This window comes from Myotis daubentonii, chromosome 3 (assembly GCF_963259705.1).
Source record: "Myotis daubentonii chromosome 3, mMyoDau2.1, whole genome shotgun sequence".
Classification (NCBI taxonomy): Eukaryota; Metazoa; Chordata; class Mammalia; order Chiroptera; family Vespertilionidae; genus Myotis; species Myotis daubentonii.
The window spans coordinates 15,517,434-15,538,211 of record NC_081842.1 but is presented as its reverse complement, the minus strand read 5'-3'; the positions used below and the strand labels follow the sequence as shown (position 1 = coordinate 15,538,211).

Below are 20,778 nucleotides of genomic sequence, written 5' to 3'. Positions count from 1 at the left end.
TATAGTATTTAGTTATAGCAACACAAAACAAGTAAAACAATTCCAAGTGCTATTTTTTTCAAGCTTATCCAAAATGTGACAAATGTCTTATAGGCAATAGACAGCATGTTTTTAATCTTAAAATCAGCTCTTGTCTTATGAAAACTGCATCTTTTGATTTTTGTAATATAAAATTACAGTTCTTTTTCTGTAATTTATTCCTAAGGGATCGTATCCAAGGAGTGAATTAAATTAAACTCTGTGGTTTAGTGTTTTCCTCTTAATTAATATAGGAATGCACACCCGTCAGCTAATTGTAAAGCAGAAGAGCATGGACATGGGGAGGCTGGAAGTGACAGTTCCAGACCAGCATCCTCAAAGAGCTTGTGGTCTAAGTCTGTGACCAGAGGGTGCTCTGGGCAGGACCATGTAGTGCAGACTCTGGTAAGGAGGGACAAACAGAAGTCACAACAGGACTGCAGCCCAGCATGAGTTTATAGGCTTCTAGTGTCATGCTCCAGCTTGATGAAGTTGAACAGCCTGTTGGTGGGAGACTCATGAGAGATCACTGGGTTGCTGCCATCAAGTTCAGGCTCAATTTTATTAGCCAGCTTCTTTCTCAGCTCCACGCCCCATTGGTCAAAGCTTTTGATGTCCCAGATGATGCCCTGAACGAAGATCTTGTTTTCATACGTGGCAATGAAGGCTCCAAAAATGAACGGTGTGAATTTGGTGAACACAATAGAGCTAGTTGGACCAATTCCTTCAAAGACCTGATGCTACAGCAGCTTCTCCAAGTATTCTGAACTCTTTCCTGGAGCCTGAAGCTCCTTCTGAGCCTCCTCTGTCGATGTCCCCCTCATCAGGGCCTCAATCTGTGCCAAGAAGTTGCCCAGGGGAATCTGTGATGCAGACCAGTCCTTATTGGTGGCTGGGTGTAGACTAGGATGAGGAAGTCACAGGATATCATCTTGGTGCCTTGGTGGATGGTTTGGTAGCAGGCATGCTGGTCATTGGCCCCTGGTCCCCCCCCCCCGTCCCCACCACACACAATGGGGTCTGTCAGATAATCCACACCATGCAAGATTTGGTGATGCACTTCCCACTGGAATCCATGTCACTCTGCTGGAAAAAGACAGCAAAACAGTACAAGCACTGGTAATAGGGCAGTATGGCATGCATCTCACACCAAAGGCCGTTGAAGTACCAGATACCCAGCAAAGCTAGCAGGATGGGGATGTTGTTCCCTAGGGGTGTCATGCAGAAGTGCTGGTTCATCCAGTGAGCCCCCAAGAGCAGCTGCTTGAAGTTGTCGAATTCTACATGCAGGGCAATGGAGAGTCCAATGGCTGACCACAGCTAGCAGCATCCTCCTACCCAATCCCAGAACTCGAACATGTTTTGAGGGTCAACTCCAAACTCTTTCACTTTGGTTGTGTTGGTAGACAGGGCAACAAAGTGCTTTGCAACAGCAGAAGGATCCTTGGCCAAAGGAGAAGCCACTCCTTCCCCTTCTCTGCCTTCCTGATGGTCTCCTGGTGGTAAAGGTCTTGGAAGTGATGATGAACAGGGTGGACTCAGAGTTCATGGTGGCCAGGGTTTTGGTAATGTGAGTCCCATCAATGATTGAGACAGACCAGACCCTGGTCAAGAGTACAGCTTGAGGGCTTCAGTAGCCATGAGGGGTCCCCTGTCAGAGCCAATGATGACGATGTTATTGTCGTCTGTGATGGGCTTGCCTGAGTATCCCTCCCAGTCACCACCTCCAATGTATTGGCAGCAAAACTTCGTCTTCTGCATGACCCTGTTGACCTCTGGCATCTCATCCTTGCCATCCACCAGAATGAATGTGTTTGACCCACTCCACAGGGCCACATGAAGCACTGCCTGATTTTCGTTGAAGTTCATCTTTTCGTCATTGAACATGAGCTCCCAGGTGGCCTCCCCATCCCTGGATTTGGCCAGGTTCACCAGCTTCTGTATCATGACCTTCCATCACAAGGTTCTTGGAGTAACCCACCAGTATAGGCCCATGGTTGGTACTGAGTGTCGAGCTGAAGCTTTCCTTGTACCCATTTAGAAAGGCATTGCAATTTAAGGTCAGAGCCATGCACCAGGTTGCCTTCCTACAGCTTCTGGAACTGCTGATTCTTGGTGAGTGCGTCATGGCAAGAGCAGCCAGTGGTGTTTCGGAAAGGTAAGAGTTTAAAAATTCAGTGTAAACTTTGCGAACTATTATTTTCCAATTATGAAAGTTTACAGCTTGCTATATTTTTTTCTTGAATGTTATCCTGTAAAAATCTAAAGATAATAGTCATTTTATAGAACTTAATTTCTACTTGGGGGAAAAAAAACCACCAATTCTATCAAATATATCATTGATGTATTCTAAGCAATTTTAATTTACTTATGTCATATTTAAGTACTAAAGGTAGCATTCCTAAGAATTTAGTATATTTAGAAGTGGGGTTTTTTTTATATATATATCGCAAATAGTTTCTTTTAGCAAAATGTGTATGTGTCTGAATAATGTTTTTATTTCCCATAGATTTCTCAACTTGAGAAATATATCCTTATACATTTTAGAGACCTGGAAATTTTGGCAAGAATAAAACTGGAAGTATGATTTTAAACTATATATAGCACACAAAAGAATGGTCTAGTTCATTCCATAAATTAATTTTTATAAACATTTTAACTATTGTGAGACTTTTGAAGTAATCATTTTTAAGAGTATAGATAATGTAAGTATCAAGAAGTAGGGCCTATATTGTGTTCAAAATATGTCATTTCACTTGGTTTTATAGTATATTAATAAAAATTTATAGTAGGGTTTTATTTTCTGCATTATGTAGTTATATATATATATATATATATATATATATACACACACACAGATATACAAAGTGAAAAACGCATTTTTTTTCTTATTTTGACATATGACTAAAAAGGAGAACAATATGTACAATTTTTTAAATCAACTGTGGGGATAGCTTACACAGATCTGAATTAATTACAGCCCCTAAGGTAATATCATGCTAGGTAACAACAGCAATCCAATTCAGGTGGCTCATAGTCTTTGACAACTGTAATAAAGCATGTAAAAATAAGCTCTACAGAGAATTAGTTATGCCTAGGAAAATAGTTTCTGTTCTGTCTTCAATAAAAGAATTATACCTCAGAGACTAACTCATTGTTATTAAAATGTAATGTTTTATGTTAAGCATGTACATGGACATTTTAAAGGAGGAATTTAATTGATTGTTTGGGATTTGAGTAAAAGTATATGCGCTTGTAAAGAAAAATGGAAACTATAAGAAAGAAGGCATAAACTACTTTATAACGTTTTTAATTAAATGATTAAAAATCCAGCAATTATTTAGAAGCTTATTTGTGACAGGTGCAGTCAGATTGCTTTCAGACTAATCTTTAGGTGTTAATAAAGATGTTTTCAAAAGTGTAATAGTCTTCAAGTCTGTGATCAAAGTAATACAAAAGTCATCAAAAGACAGTCTATGCAGTACAGAATGCTTGATGATCTAGCTTAGATAATAGAAGTAAAATTCTATTAAGTAAGAGACAAGATCAGATGGAGATGATGAAAGCTTGAATGTGCACTTTAATGAGGTAATTGCTACTAGTATAGACTATGCCTTTCCCTCAAATAGACATGCACTGATCATTTTACTTCCACATGAGTTATCTTAGAATGCTAGGCTTTCTAGAAGTACAAAATTACGAAGATTAGACAAATAATTTATATAACTTCTTATATCACCAGGTGTTGTGTATATTTCATAGTTTGCTTTGCCAGAAATATAAAAAAATATATTCATATCCCATATTTATTCACTAACCTCAATAATAAAAATATAAAAAACTATGATTTTTATAGTAAAATTTGATGATAAAATTTTTCCATTATTTAGAGACTTTCAATATGCTTAAGAAATATGGAGCATTTTTTTTTTACATGTACTTGATAGTTTATTATTTCCAAAACCCACTGATGTGATTTTTAGGAAAATTATTTGTCTGAAAATTATTATCAGACAAATAGCTAATTTGGTTAGGTGAGTAAAATAATCACACTACATAGGAAACGATTACAAATTGGCAAAATTCTAATAGAAATACTTTGACAGTTTATCTCAAGGTGCTTTAAAATGTTTGTATATATAGACCCCCTACTTCTACGTCTAGGATCTAGCTAAAGGAAGTAAGCCTACACAGGGAAAATATTTACTGCAGTATTACCAGTAATCATGGAAAAATAATGAAATCTAGATATAAAACATATCTGGTTATCTAGGTAATTATATAAAACTAGAGACCCGGTGCATGAATTCATGCACCAGTCAGGTCCCTTGGCTTGGCCTGCAGGATTGGGCCAAAACTGGCTCTCTGACATCTCCCGAGGAAATCCCAGATTGCGAGAGGGTGCAGGCCAGGCCAAGGGAGCCCCCTGGTGCAAACTGGGGCCAGGGAGGGATGTGGGAGGTTGGCCAGCCAGGGAAGGACCAAAGGTGGGCTCCAGGGTGTGTCTGGCCCATCTCGCTCAGTCCAGATCAGCTGGACCACAACAGCAAGCTAACCTACTGGTCAGAATATCTGCCCCCTGGTGGTCACTGCACAATATAGCGAGCGGTTGAGTGACCTTAGCATATCATTAGCATATTATGCTTTGATTGCTTGAATGGATGACCAGAGGACTGGACACTTAGCATATTAGGCTTTTATTATATAGGACTAGAGGTCCAGTGCATGAAATTTGTGCAATCAGGGGGTCCCTCAGCCTGGCCTGCACCCCCTCGCAGTCCAGCAGCCCTTGGGGGATGTCCAAGTGAAGGCCCATTCCCTGCAGGGAGTGGGCCTAAGCCCGCAGTCAGACATCCTTAGTCCTGCCACAGAGGTGGGAGAGGCTCCGCCACCACTGCTGAGTTTGCCAGCCATGAGCCCCGCTTCTGGCTGAGCAGCACTCCCCCTGTGGGAGAGAAGTGACCACAAGGGGGCAGCTCCTGTATTTAGCATCTCCCTCCTGGTGGTCAGTGCACTGTTTGGTTGATCTGCCTTTTATTATATAGGATTGATTCAAATGAACTTCAGGAAGTAATTGGAATTATATTTTCAATAACATAATCACTAGCAAAATTACTTATTTTTTTTGCTAAGTTAAAAAACTAAATATACATTTATAAATAATGCAATGCTAATTCTAATTATGAAAATGACTTAGACCTAGAGTAGAAATTGGCATTTTTATTAATTTACTAGAGGCCCGATGCATGAAATTCATGCAAAAGTAGGTCTTGCTTCCCCTGGCTACTGCACCGGCTTACATCTGGCACCTGGTACCCAGGCTTCCCTCCAGCACCCAGGACCCAGGCTTCCCTCTGGCCGCTGGCAGGCACCCAGAACCTGGGCTTCCCTTTGGCCGTTGGCAGGCACCTGGGAGCTGGGCTCCCCTCACAGCCCCGGCTTCTTCTGGAAGGTCGCCCAGAAGAACGTTCGGTCTAATTAGCATATTAGGCTTTTATTATTATAGACTAGAGGCCCGGTGCACAAAAATTCGTGCACTTGGGAGGAACGGGGGGTCCCTCAGCCTGGCCTGTGCCCATTGCAGTCTGGGACCCCTCGGGAGATAATGCCCTACTGGCTTAGGCCTGCTCCCGGGTGGCAGAGGGCAGGCCCAATCCCTAGGTGCAGCCCCTGGTCGGGCTCAGAGCAGGGCCGATTGGGGCGTTGGGGCACCGCCCCCTGTCATGCACAGAGCAGGGCCCATCACGGGGGTTGGGGAGCTCCCCCCTGTCACACACAGAGCAGGGTCGATCAGGGGGTTGGGGCGCTGCCCCCTGTCATGCACAGAGCAGGGCCCATCAGGGGGGTTGGGGCTCCTTACCCTCTCATGCACACAGCAGGGTCAATCAGGGGGTTGGGGAGTTCATCCCTGTCACGCACAGAGCAGTGCCCATCAGGGGGGTTGGGGAGCTCCCCCCTGTCACGCACAGAGCAGGGTCGATCAGGGGGTTGGGGCACTCCCCCCTGTCATGCACAGAGCAGGGCCCATCAGGGGGTTGAGGAGCTCCCCCCTGTCACTCACAGAGTAGGGACGATAGGGGAGTTGGGACACTGCCCCCTGTCACACACAGAGCAGGGCAGTTCAGGGGGTTGGGGTGCCACCCTCTATCACCCACAGAGCAGGGCCGATCAGGGGGTTGGGGCACCGCCACTCTCACACTCAGGGCAGGGCCGATGGGGAGGTTATGGCTCTACCCCATCACACACAGAGCAGGGCCCGTGGTTGGGGGGGGGGGTTGGGGCACCACACCCTGTCACACACAGAGCAGGGCCGATCAGGGGGTTGGGGCGCTGCACCCTGTCACACACAGAGCCTCAGGGCGATCAGGGGGTTGGGGAGCTCCCCCATATCAGGCACAGAGCAGGGCTGATCAGGAGATTGGGGCACCTTCCCCTGTCACGAACAGAGCAGGGCAGATAGGGAGGTTGTGGCCCTGCCACCTGTCACACACAGAGCCGCAGGGTGATCAGGGGGTTTGGGCGCTGCCCCCTGTCAAGCTAATCCCAGTGCTGGGAGGCCTCGCGGCTCCACTGATCCCGGTGCTTAGAGGCATATTACCCTTTTACTATATAGGATAGAGGCCTGGTGCAAGGGTGGGGGCCTGCTGGTTTGCCCTGAAGGGTGTCCTGGATCAGGGTGGGGGTCCCCACTGGGGTGCCTGGCCAGCCTGGATGAGGGGATGATGGCTGTTTGCAGCTGGTCACACACCCTTCAGGGTGGGGGTCCCCACTGGGGTGCCTGGCCAGTCTGGGTGAGGGGCTGAGGGCTGTTTTCAGGCTGGCAGGTGACTGAAGCTCCCAACTGCTCCTTTTTTTCTTTCTTTTTTTATTCTGGGCCAGCTTTAGCTCTGGCTCCAGCTCTGAGGCCTCTGCTGCTGAAAGCAGGTATCTGGTTTGTTTGTGTTCTATAATCGAAACAATGTATAACTACAGCTCTGAGATCCCGGCTCGCTGAAAGCAGGTTTCTGGGGTTTTGTTTAGGGTCTATATTTGTTACAATGTTTCAAACTGCAGGCTCAGAGGCCGACGAGGCTGGCAGGGAACGTTGGTTTCCTCAGTCACTGAAGCAAGCAAGCCTCATGTTAGTTTTAAGCTGCCTGGCTGCTGGTCACCATCTTGGCTCACAGTTAATTTGCATATTGCCCTGATTAGCCAATGGGAAGGGTAGCGGTCGTATGCCAATTACCATGTTTCTCTTTTATCAGATAAGACTAGAGTCCTGTTGCCCGAAATTTGTGCAAGGGCCTTGGCCCCGGCCCCTGCCTGTTGCAGCTTTGTCTGGAAGGAAGGACGTCTGGAAGGATGACTGGTCTAAATAGAATATTACGCTTTTATTATTATAGATAGCATCACTAATGCTTTATGTAAAAATTCTATCATATTCTATCTTACTATTGTCTTCCATATATGATTTTTCATATTATACAGATTTTACTTATTGTTAGAAAGGAAGCAGTTTTTTCCTGTATTTTTTCTTTTTCTTAATTGAATTTATTGGGGTGATGTTAATTAATAAAATTATATAAGTTTTAGTTACATAATTCTACAAATATCATCTGTATATTATGTGATATGTTTACCACCCCATATCAAGTCCCTTCCATCACCATTTATTCCCCCTTTACCCTCTTCTATTTCCATTAGTCTTTCTTTACTTTGTTTATTTTGTTCAATGGATTTCACAAATTAGTGAAATCATATGAAACTTGTCATTTTCAGACTGGCTTATTTCACTTAGCATAATACTCTTCAGGCTGATTCATGCTTTTGCAAAAGGTAAAATTTCCTTCTTTTTTATAGCTGAGTAGTATTCTACTATGCAAATGTACCATGGCTTTTTATGATCCAGTAATTCTACTTTGGGGATATATGCAAAGAAACTGGAAATACGAACTCAAGAATATTTGCACCCTTATATTCATTGCAGTGTTATTTACAATAGCCAAGATTTGGAAGCAGCTCAAGTACCCATCAGTAGATGAGTGGATGCAAAGAAAGCTGTGGTATATTTATACTTCTGTAAATTTCTACATCAAAATTGAAGTGGTTTTTTTTTATTTTTTTATTCTATTTTCAACTCAGCTTTTAGACAATATGGACTAATTAGTGTTTTGGAGTATGAACTTACCTTTAATCCGTCTCTTTGGGAGTCAGAGCTCCATTTAGCCCTCTTAATTCTCCTGAGTATTGGGGTGGGTAGAAGGAAAAGAGTTTGTTTGTTCCCCTTGAGTTAATGATTCTTATTTCACTACATCTACCATTTGCTGAATACCGTACTAAGTTCTGGGGAAAACATGAGGAACAGACAAACACACAAGTCCTTAGGCTCATGGAGAAAATAACCATCAAACAAATTATTACATGAATCATATAAAATACACACTCAGGTGGACTTTGGATGGGAAGAAGCAGACATGCTCTGGTTCAGGTACTGATGATTGACTCTAGAGAGCATTCCCTCAGATGGGAGGAAGTAGGGTTGGGTGATGAGCAGGTCCGGTCATTGAGTATTTGAAATTTGGAGATTGTCCTCAGGCAGACATTGACAAGGTCCATGCTATGGTTCTAGCAATTGTGAATGCGGGCTCTCACTTTCACAAGAAACAAACGCACTCGTTTAGACACCTATACAGAAAATCAAGATAGCAAACTGAAGACTGATGACACAAGAAAATAGGACTTCCTCGGGTCTCCATTGGGGATTAAAGAATGCAAATATAAGAGTAGGAGCTGAAGTGGGGCTGGACTGAAGCTTTGGGGACAGTATTCGCATCTGCTTTTCTACAATTGTGTTTCATTTTTAGGCTACTGGTCATCCTGGAATCCTGTGTCCTAAGTCAGGACAGTAGAAGGAAGTTGCAATAATGACCTGTCTATGAGGGGGAAAGATTGGGTAGTTTAAGTGCTTACAGAGTTAAGCCTCAAATGCACTGACAACTGAGAACCTGGCAGATAAAGAGGCCAGTGCACGCAAGGGTCTGTAGTGAAGGCTGAGGCTAGAAAATGGCACCAGGGACTGAGAAGTGATGAAATGTTGTGAAACACAAAAAGCATCTTCTGAAGATCATCTTCTCATTCTCCAGCAATAATCATTCAACTGGGAATCTTCCCTTATTTGAGAGATTCACAAAATTTATGGCAAAGGCCTTCAATCTCCTGGGAATGTTTAAATTTTATGGCAATATTTTTTAAAAGAGTGTGCTTATACTGGCTTAGTTTGGCCAATTGTGTTGGTCAAAACCAACCAACAAAAATATTCCATTAATTCTGAGCAGCACTGTCTGGTATCCTGCTGATGGTATCTTTAATAATAGATTGCACTATTTTTTAAATACACATTTATTGACATAGTTTGAACATTGGTATTGTTTACTTTGGCTTTACTTTGCTGCAGGTTTACAAACCCAGGAAATAAATATTTTCTGGAAAATACAGGAAACCACATTTTGTGTATGTCACTGTTGGGGACGATACTGAATAAAGAATGACAGCAATGCTTTTGGGAAGTTGCTTTCAGCATTTCAAATCATTTTCTTATTGACTTCCCAGGAACAGTGATTTGATATTTTTCTTAGCATGTCTTAATAATTTTGAGTGGCTCGTAAACCATGTAAATTAGGTTTCAAACAGGAGACATCTATAGTACTATTTAAAAAAATAGTCTTAGCTGGTTTTGCTCAGTGGATAGAGCATTGGCCTGTGGACTGAAGGGTCCCAGGTTCCACTCAGATCAAGAGCACATGCCCAGGTTGCAGGCTCAATCCCCAGTAGGGGTTGTGCAGGAGGCAGCTGATCAATCATTCTCAGCTGCCTCTCATCATTGATGCTTCTATCTCTCTCTCTCCTTCACCCTTCTTCTCTAAAATCAACAAAAAATACATATTTAATAAATAAAATCACACAAAAAAACAAACAAAAAAACCAATGAAACATGTGCTATGTAAAGTCTGCCTTCTTACTGTCAGGTGTCATTCTAAATTGTCACAAGTCAACTCAAATAATGTTATAAAAATATGAATCTATCAATGAATATTATATTATGTGAAAAAACTAACAAATAACAAATCCCATGTTATAGTATCTCAAGTTAAAGTCAAGGTTAGGTTATTCTGTGAAATTTGTAATGTATGTTTCAATAAAAATCTCCCTTCCCTGGGTATTTTGTTAAAGTTTATCTGCCAAATCCTGTGTGTTAGCGCTCAGCCAGCCTCCATAAAATGAACACAAAGTTAAACAACTTCACAAGAGACAGAAATGGCCTTTTAAGATTCACAGGAGTGTGCCTTTCTGTCTAATCTGAGCAGCCATCATGGCGAGATTGATGTGCGTTGGCGGAGAAGTGCTTCATGAGGCGGCTGTCTGCTCAGTGTTACCAGAAGGGAGCTATCTGTCTTCATTGTACTCCATTAACATGCCTCTCAGATCTATCAGGCGAATGCCTACATACCTAGTTTATAAATTATTATCAGCGGCAGTTAAATATTTCCGAACTTGTTTGGGAATATCACTCACCTGATAGCCTTTGATTTACACACAGTCACCATTTCAAGCATTTTAAGTTCAAAGATTACTTAGAACTATTTCATATGCCTGCTTTAGATGAGTTTCTTTTGTTGATAGTAACCTATTAGTTTGCAGTTTATTGAGGTAAATCAAAAGAGAGAATGTAAATTATTCACTAACAAGGGCACATTTCCTTTGAGAATTAAGTAGAGAGGATTTCATATCAATATGCCCAGAGGAATGAAATCTTATTTGTGGCCTTTCAACGCAAAAATCATTCTGAACTGGAAGGAGGAATGCATTCATGCTAACTGTGCATATTTAGAATTTTTCTTTTGTAATTACTTTTATTTAGCTCGTTTGCATTTTACTCACACACTGATGTTCAACAGTTCTATTTGTAGTAATAATGCTTAAAGGTCCAAAATTTTACTTTAATAATTGTAGCATATTAATTGACAATATCTCAAATTATTGTTATTTATATAGTAAATATCCCAGTGTCTTTCTGAACTATAAAGCTAACTATACATTAGATTAATTTGGGTGTGGAGATGCAAGCAGGGGAAATTATTTTCAAAATAATTAAAATAAATTTGAACTGACTAAAGTTAAAGATTTAAAATGAACTAAATATTCTTCAGCTTGCATGTCTTTGGAAAGTAGAGGGAGGCTCTTTTTATTAATCTCGTTTTTAAGGTGCATATTGGTATGTAACGGAAGTAGCCATTAAAATTGGAGATATTCTTCATGAATTGTGTTTATGTGCTATGTGACGTCAAGTTGGCTCTGACTCCTGGCAACCATATGAATGAGTGATGTTCAGTGTCCTGTCCTAACAGCCCAGCTCAGCTCCCGTAGACGCATGCCTATGGCTTCTTTTGTGGAGTCCATCCATCTCTTAATTGGACTTTCTCTTTTCCTGCTGCCTTCTATATTTCCCAGCACGATTGTCTTTTCCAAAGAGCCCTTCCTTCTCATTGTGTGTCTGAAGTAAGACAGCTTCAGTTTTGTCATTTTTGCCTCCAGTGATGTTTCAAGCTTACTTTGCTGTGGGACCCACTTGTTTGTCTTTCTGTCATCCCAGAGTACCTGTATCACTCATCTGATAGCCTTTGATTCACACACATTCCAGCACCATATTTCAAATGAATCTTTTCCCCCTATCAGCCTTTGTCACTGTCCACCTTTCACATCTCTACGTAGTGATTGGGAACAAAAGGATGTGAATGATCTTAGCATTGGTCTCTAATGACACATCTTTGTGCTTTCTGATCTTTCCTAATTCTTCCATCGCCGCCCTTCCGTATCTTGGCCTTCCCTATGATTTCTTGGCCGCAGTCTCCATTTGAATTGATGAGTGAACCAAAGTAAGCAAAATCTTTAGCAATGTCTGTGTCTTCATTGTCTGTGTTAAAGTTGTGTATTGCTTTTGTGGTCATGATTTTTGTCTTTTTGATGTTCAAATGCAGCCCTGCTTTGGCACTTCCTTCTCACTCTCATCAGAAGTCGTTTCACATCATTGCTCCTTTTCTGCCAGTAAAATGGCATCATCTGCATATATTAAATTATTGGTATTTTTCCACAAAATTCAACTCCTTCCTCCTGAGTCTAGCTCAATTTTGTACATGAGATGTTCTGTGTACAGACTAAACACATAGGGAGATAAAATGCACCCTTGTCTGATACCCTTGTCTAATGGAAACCATCGGTCTCTCCATATTCTGTCCTGACAATGGCTTTGCGTCCACAATACAAGTTACCCATCAGGACAATCAAGTGCTGAGGCATGCCAACTCCTTTTTTGGGGTCATGAAAAGCTTGATCAAAAAATAAAAAAGGCTTTACTGTACTCTGTAAAATACAGAGAATCATTTTATGAAACTCATTGGAACACTCCAGTATCTAACAAATGGTGGCAGTTAAGTCTCAATGCCTCTACCTTTTCTGAATCCAACTTAAACATCTGGCATCTGTTGCTCCATATAAGGTAGAAGCCTTTACTGTACCACCTTGAGCATATCTTTATTTGCATTGGAAATTAGAGTAATTGTCCCATTATTACTTCCATATTTGGTATCTCCTTTCTTAAAAATTGGGATGTAGTGCAGCAGGTCCTCAAATAACATCATTTTGTTAAATATCATCTATACTAATAGAAGAGTAATATGCTAATTAGACTGGGTAGACCAGACATCTTCTGGTCGTCCGGTCCTCCTTCTGGACAAAGCCATGTTGGCGGGGGCCAACGTAAGGTGGTTAGGGGAAATCAGGCCAGCAGGGGAGGGTGGTTAGGGGCAATCAGGCAGGCAGGCAGAAGCAGTTAGGGGTGATCAGGCAGGCAGACAGAGGCAGTTTGGGATATCAGGCAGGCAGGCAGGTGAGCAGTTAGGAGCCAGTAGTCCTGGATTGCAAGAGGGATGTCTGATTGCCAGTTTAGTCCCAAACACTGTGGGATTGGGCCTAAACCGGCAGTCAGACATCCCCCAAGGGGTCCTGGATTGAAGAGGGTGCAGGCCAGGGTGAGTGACCACCCCCTCCATGCATGAATTTTGTGCACTGGGCCTCTAGTTTCATTATAATATTGATGAGCAAAACAAACAAATAACCAGTTCCTGGGTAGGGCCACTGTCTGTGAGGAATTTGCACCTCTTCTCATACCTTTGTGGGTTTTTCCAGGTAGTACTCTGTTGTTTTTTTCCCACATCCCAAAGATGTGCAAATTAGGTCAATGGGTGTGTCTAACTAAATTGCCCCTGTCTGAGAGAGCATGGTTTTGTGTGTGTGCCCTGCAATGGAAGGGTGTCCCATCCAGGTGAGAAGGCGAATCCCTATTTTGTAAAACTACTGTTTGAAATTCTCTGCTATTTAGATAGTCCCTTATTCTGTAAAGTCAACTCTGCTATTTTTAGACAGCCCCTTAATCTGAAAAAATAACTTTGCTTTCTAGCCTGCTTGAATAATAAGGAAGATAAACTTAGCTGTCTGACCTTGTAGGCCAGAGACTAGATACTCCCGTGCTCTCATGCCATGCCAGATGTATTTTTTAATTGAATAGAACTGTGTTGTTTTCAAGGCCATAAGCTTCCAGCGAGATAACTACTAAGTACACATAGGGCTGGCTCTTTAATAAAAAGGAAACTTCTGCTTGTTGCTTGGCTCAGAATTTGAAAGACATTTTCTCTGGGCCCACCGGTGTTTAATAAAGTGGAAATCCAATCTCTCTAAGCATTGCTTGGTTTTCTCCAGTCTTCTGCAACACAGGGTGGGTTTCCATCTTGTGCCCTGAGCTGCTGGGAGAGGCTCCTACCACCTAAGACCCTGAACTGGAATAAGCCCATTGGAAAATTATGATCTTACTTGTTTGTGTTCCTCTTTCTTAAAAGTATGTTTAGCTCACATTTATTTCAGTGTTCAATATTAGAAGTCTTTGGGGTCTTTATTTAGACATTGGTGATGTTTTGTGACAGGAAATACGCCATAGGAACCCAAGTTGTTTATATCAATTAGCCTGTGGTAAAGCTGGTTTCCTCATTTAAGCGGTTTTGCTTAAAGTCACAGTTTCCAAGAACTTATTAATGGTGTTAAGTAAGAACTGACTTATTATAATTTATAACATTTATCCTGAATATAAACCTATAATGGACATATGAAACTGATGATTGCACAATATTAACATTCCCCTGGCCTCTCACTCTTAACTTATTATTATCCAGGAAAAAGGAGTGATTCATTTTGTTGGTGAAGAAAGTGGTGTTAGTCCATTCACCCCAATAGCTAGAGAGCTGGCTTCCTATAAATAGATTTAATCAGATTTATTTTCTACCCCTTTGATGGAGACCCACTCTTGTCCACTGCTACTGGTTGAATAAGTAAACAATTCCTGGTAATACAAAGAGAGGGTCAGTAAGAAATAAATGAATAAATGGGAAAATTATAATTTTGTCAAATTATTAGTGTTGTGTGTTTTTTTTCAAGAGGAAAGAAACCAGGACATAGTTTTCAAAAGAAAAAATGAAATAATGTCGAGATAATCTAGTTACTAGGTTCTAAAACTCCTCTAAAGTTAAAAAATAGCCCTAGCCAGTTTTGCTGAGTGGATAGAGCATTGGCCTGTGTACCAAAAGGTCCCACGTTTGATTCTGGTCAAGGGCATGTACCTTGGTTGCAGGATCCTCCCCACCCCAGGCCTTGGTCAGGACACATGCAGGAGGCAACCAGTCAGTGTGTTTCTCTCATACTGATATTTCTCTCTGTCTTTCCCCCTCTAAAAATCAATGGAACTATATTCTCAGGTGAGGATTAAAAGAAAAATAATTAAAGTTAAAAAATACTCACTGGCCCAATAGCTCAGTTGATTAGAGTGTTGTCCCTATACACCAAGGTTGTGAGTTCCCCGTCAGGGCACATGCAAGAATTAACTAATAAATGCATAAACAAGTGGAACAAAAAATTGATCTCTCTCTCTCTCTCTCTCTCAATATATATATAGAGCAAAACATATTTTTTTTAAAGTGAGAAAATACTTTTCATAACAGTGCTGACTTGTATCTGTGCATGTTAGGTATTTAATGTTTTTCCTGCTTTAACTTCTGCTTAGAGACTATTTAATAGTGGGGAAAATCCTCTTCTCTTAATTATCACACAATATTCATTTTCTCTTATTAATGGGTAAAAAACATTCCTGTTCTTCTTGCCCTTTCTCCATAGGTAGCCAATGTGGGCAAAGTTCAACCACAGCAATGACCAAAACGAAGTTAAGATGTTAATATTGTAAATGTTAGATTCTGATCCTTGTTATTCAATTAAATATTAAATTTTGAAACAGATATTACAATATTTTATCTTTAATTTCATTTAGCTGTATATATTTCTTTCCTCCCTATTACTGAGTACATTGTATATAAATATATTTCCAACTTCAATTCTAACAAGCTATGCATGAATGTTGACATGTCCCTTAGCTCTCTAGACACCAGGTCTGTCATTTTTGAAATGAGAACTTGGAGACAGGTTTCCTCTAAGATTTCCTAGAGTTTGGTGACTCTAGAAGGTAGTTTTTGGATGACTGGTCTATGTGTTATATATGTGAAACCACTCATATCCCTTTGCTAATAAGTAGGTAGTCACAATAGTTCTGAGCATGTTTTCAAATGGAATACCTAAAATTCATTTTCCTTTTATCAAACTATTTGAATAAAGTAAAGTTAACTTAATTCTAAATGATAAGTTTATTATTATAGTGATAAAATGCAGGTGTTAATCCATAATTGCTAAATCCTTCTTTTAAATTTTTTAAAATCTTCCATTAAAAAATTTTTCTCAAGTTACAATATTCACTTCTCTTCCTACATCTTAGAATCTGAAACTTACTTCAGAATGCATATATGCAATACCTTTTTGGTAACTCAGCTCAAAATTATGAATAAATTATGATACCCACATATATGGATGGCAAGCTTCTGGGCACACTAAAGGCTGTTTACTTACTCAATTTCCGTCAGTGCCAAGAAATGTAAGTAAAAGGTAGCAAAATTTCAGAGGGAGGGTAGTGGTGGGGAGTGTGTGTGTGTGTGTGTTGGGGTGGGGGGAGAGATTAATCAGGGAATTTATATGCATATATGCATAGCCCATGGACACAGACAACAGTATGGCAAAGGCTTGGGAGGGGAGGGTGCAAAGAGGAGTATATCAATGGGAAAGACAAAGCAAAACAAAAACAAAGCAGACAGCTCTAATACTTTCAAAAATAAATATAAATTTAAAAAATAAAATAAATCAATATCACTTGAATCAACATGGATACATTTCAGAAACATATAATAAGTAAAATGCAAGTCACACAGAATGTAGATAGTAACTGCATGGGGCCAGGGCCTCTGATGAGATAAAGTGATTGCTAATGGATATAGGGTTTCTTTGGGGAGTAATTACATGTTCTAAAATTAGGTTGTATTGGTTTTCATAAGTCTGTGGCTGTGCTAAAATATTTGAACTGTTTACTTTACACAAGTAAATTTGATATGATGTGAGTTTCATCTCAGTAAAGCAATTGTTAAAAGTCACAAAAAATTAATAAATAAAAGACAGGGGAATTGGAGGGACTGTTCAGAGTGTCACTTAGTAGAGCGATTAAATAAGGAAGTGCATTCAATCTCATGCCATCATCTTCAGGGAAGGAGGAAGAGAACAAACAACAGATGAATGAGGATGCCAGAGCACAAAACACTGTGCTGTCCCAGCACAATCCATTTGTAATACTCTCAACCATAAAGATAAAATAAATGAATGCACAAAATACATAATGTTACAGCCTCTCAAAAAATAATAAAAAGAAAGGACAAGCTTTGCAAGCAGACAGTTTTAATAAAAATCTAGATAAGGACCTGAGAAAATGCCCATCCATACTGGGTAAGACTTCTTCAGAGACCAGAGAGAGTTCATTAGAGTGCTGTGCAGAACAAGAGAAGACAAACCTTGACAGAGTTGGATACTAATTCATTCTGGGCTAACGTATTGAGTATTTAGGGAGATTTCCTACAAGAAGCTAAACGTAGGTTCCCAGAAAAATTTTCTTTAGCACAAAACACATTCTATTCTTTTTTTCAAGTTAAGCTACATAAAACTGGATAGAAAATAGCCCTCGATTTTCACCTTAAAATGGGAAACAACCTATATATATATATTTAAATGGAAAGGAAGCCCTCAGTTTAGCAAGCGTAAAACAAGAACAACAGAAGAATCAAATAAAGCCACACTCTGATTACGAAGGAGAGAGTAGTATGAAATAATTAGCCCTCATGGGCTTTTCTTTTTTAAAAAACAGAAAATTTCATATATGATACTCATAAAAACACTCATTATTCTTCTGTAAGTTTGTAGAAGGAAAGTCACATTTTGACAGAGTAGCTGAAGAAGTGAATTCAGGCAATGTACTAACCTAATACAGTTTATGTCCTTCAGAAAGCTCTGGGTTTATCTGATCAATATCTGCATTTTAAGATAAGTAAACTGGAGCACCAAGAAGTTAGATTGCTTTTGTAAAGTCACCTAATTAATAAGTGACAGGGAAGAGATTCTAATGTATGCATCAAAAACCAAGATTCTGAGTAATTATCTTCAGCATCTATGGTTTTCTTCTTTATCCTCCTCATCATCGTCATCACCATCAACATCATCATCATCTATTGCATTTCTTAGCTTGACCCCTTGTCTTGCTTAGTTTTATCTTGACATTCACAAAGAGGAGAGGATGTGTGAAAAGGCATTACATGGAACAGCCTGTTTGTTCTTCCTTTGCTAATGGTGTGCTTTCAACACTCCTTAGGCCTGAATGTTTGCCACTGACAATTAAGCAGGTGATAGATGAACTCTTGGTTTTTCTGGGATGTAAAATCAACTACACAGAGTTTGAAAATATCAACATGCGATATGAATAATGTGTCCTTGTGGACTACTTTGCATTTCTATCAGCCTCAAATTGGTTCTCATTGTTGAGCCATAAACATGTCACAATATTGTTTAACTGTCACAGAATGTGTTTGTGGCCAACCGCGCTAAATATAAAAATTCAATATTATTGCATAATCATATTTTATTCATGAGATTATAAAATATGTCAATTAATACTTTTGGGTGATAAAATTATAGTAACAAAAGTATGGCAAATATATATGTGTATGCATACACATTTCAATACATGCCAATATACTCTAAATCATATTTCTAGCACTATTTGGTGCTTGCTCAATATTTGTTGACTGAATTCATGCATACTCAATTCATGCCTTTATTTTAAGGTCTAACTGATTATTATTTATTTTTGGAAATATTGACCTCTTTACCTAATGGAAAAAGAGCTATAAAAATAAGTTGCATGCATAGAATGCAAATGAACACATTTACCTTGGGAAATGCAGCACAATGCTAACAGAGGCCAGATAAAGGCAAAATGTATTGTCTTAATTTATTCTACTCATATACTTTTATTTATTTTTTTTTTTACTTTTGGTACTTCAAATAGAAAAGAGTAGAGGAAAACTAAAACATTATAAATATTTTATTAATAAAAGTATATATGATAGAAATATAAAATATTCATGGAAAAGAGACTCATGAATTTTAAAGTTGCTCCTATATAATATGGGATTGGAAGGAATGTTGGATGGGGCTCTAGCTGTAGGAGATGTGTTTTGGTTCACATACACACATGCACATACACATTCACACACAGAGACAAAGGAACAAGTGGCAAAACACTGAATAGTGACCATATGGTGTCTTATTATTTTGCTACACTTTTTCAGATATAATTTAAAAAATCAAATACTTTAGAAAGATAAAGCAAAAAAATTCATGATAATGTCAGAAAATGCTAGTATGTTTATAAAATATATTTAAATCTAGAAGCAGATACATTTATCATAAAGGTAATTTTTAAATTGTCAGTGAAAAGAATTCTCAAAAACAAGAATTATTTCTTTGGAAGTCTGATTTACATATTAAGTAAGGATTTTTTAAATCCTTATTGGTCATTAGGAGTATTTTTATGGAATCAAGTCAAGGATTTGAAAAATGTCATCAGGATATGAATATTTATACTGGGAAATAAAAAAGCTTAAGTGAGACATGAAATTTGAAATGGAAAATAAAGTCATAAATTATCAATATTCCCAAGGCAGTAGCTGTGGATATAATAGGTGTATATTTAAAGAGTATATTTTGAAGATGGAGACAAAAGTGTACTTCCTGATGGATTGGATGAAGAGACTGAGAAAGAATGAGATATTATGATGATGAAATTTATTGTTTTTCTTTGTTATTAATTCTGTGCTGTCATTAATGTAGCTTAAGAGATTCTGGAGCAATTTTTTTTCTTTTTGGGATGAAAAAGAACCCAACTGTAAATATGCCAAAGTAGAGATATCTAAGTGGAGAGGTCCCGTAAGCACTTAAATATGTAACTTTGAAGTTTAGAAAGGTTTGTATGGATGATACAATTTCTGGAGAGACCGTGCACAGACAGATCAGGGTTAAAACCATAGGACTTGGAGAGAAGAGACAGTGTTGTAGATGGTGCCAGATGAGGTTCTTGATCATAGATCTAAAGTGAGACCATTTATAATAGAGAGAAAGTTGAATTTGGACAGGGAGGCGGAATTGGAGAGATAATACAAGTAGATGAGAGCATAGCAAAGTATATGCAACAGACACTTGTTTCTGGCTTTGTTCCATGTACTCCTACCATGCTCCCCATTGCATATTTGCTCAGCAGTACCACCACGCTCACTCTCGCTTGAATTAATGCTGAAATAAGCTTGCTTCTTTGGCCTAGATTTCAATTTTCTGTTTTGAGGAATTTTTATCCGTCACATTTTATTTCTAATATGGTACACATATAAATCCTAAAAATCTACAGAATGGGGACACCAGCGCAAAATTTAAAATGTATACATACATAAATATCATATGACCTCACTCATTTGTGGAATATAATGAACAACATAAACTGATGAACAAAAATAGATCCAGAGACAGAGAAGCATTTAACAAACTGTCATACCTCAGAGGGAAGCAGGAGAAGGGGGGATAAGAGATCAACCAAAGGATTTGTATCCATGCATATAAGCATAACCAATGGACACAGACACTAGGGAGGGTGAGGACATGTTCTGGGGGGTGGGAGTAGTAGGGAGAGGTCAATGCGGGGGGAAGGAGACATATGTAATACTTTAAACAATAAAGAATAAAAATAAATATCTAAATCTATTGATTACACACACACACTTTCCTCTCCTCTGAATTCCCAGTAGCATTACTGCAGTCACCTTATTCAGAGGCCATTTGTATTAAAAGTTGTGCACTCATTGGAATTGCCTCATGTATTAAACAATAAGTTATTAAAACCCAGGGACTATGCCTTCCCTGGTTCACATATTTGAACCATATCTTTTATATACTCTTGCTTGCATTCAATTCTTACTGAAAACATCTTTTCAAAGGAATCAAGACTTCAAGACATCTGGCACTAACATCTGATTCCATAAGAGAAAATATGATGTCCCCAGCATCATGTTCTTGATCATGTTCTGGAAATAGAATTACCCCCGCTTGTATTATTAATCCACTGTTGTACTATTTTGCCAGTGGTCAGCACAGTTAGCTATTAGTTCCTGTGTACCCTAGCAGAAAATTTCCCAAGTTATTCTTGATATGGTC

At 39.4% G+C, this 20,778-nt stretch overlaps 1 pseudogene; it reads right to left on the bottom strand.

The window, feature by feature from the left end:
- Nucleotides 1-473: 473 nt before the first annotated feature.
- On the bottom strand, nt 474-2,174 carry LOC132229137 (glucose-6-phosphate isomerase-like; annotated as a pseudogene).
- Nucleotides 2,175-20,778: the final 18,604 nt, after the last annotated feature.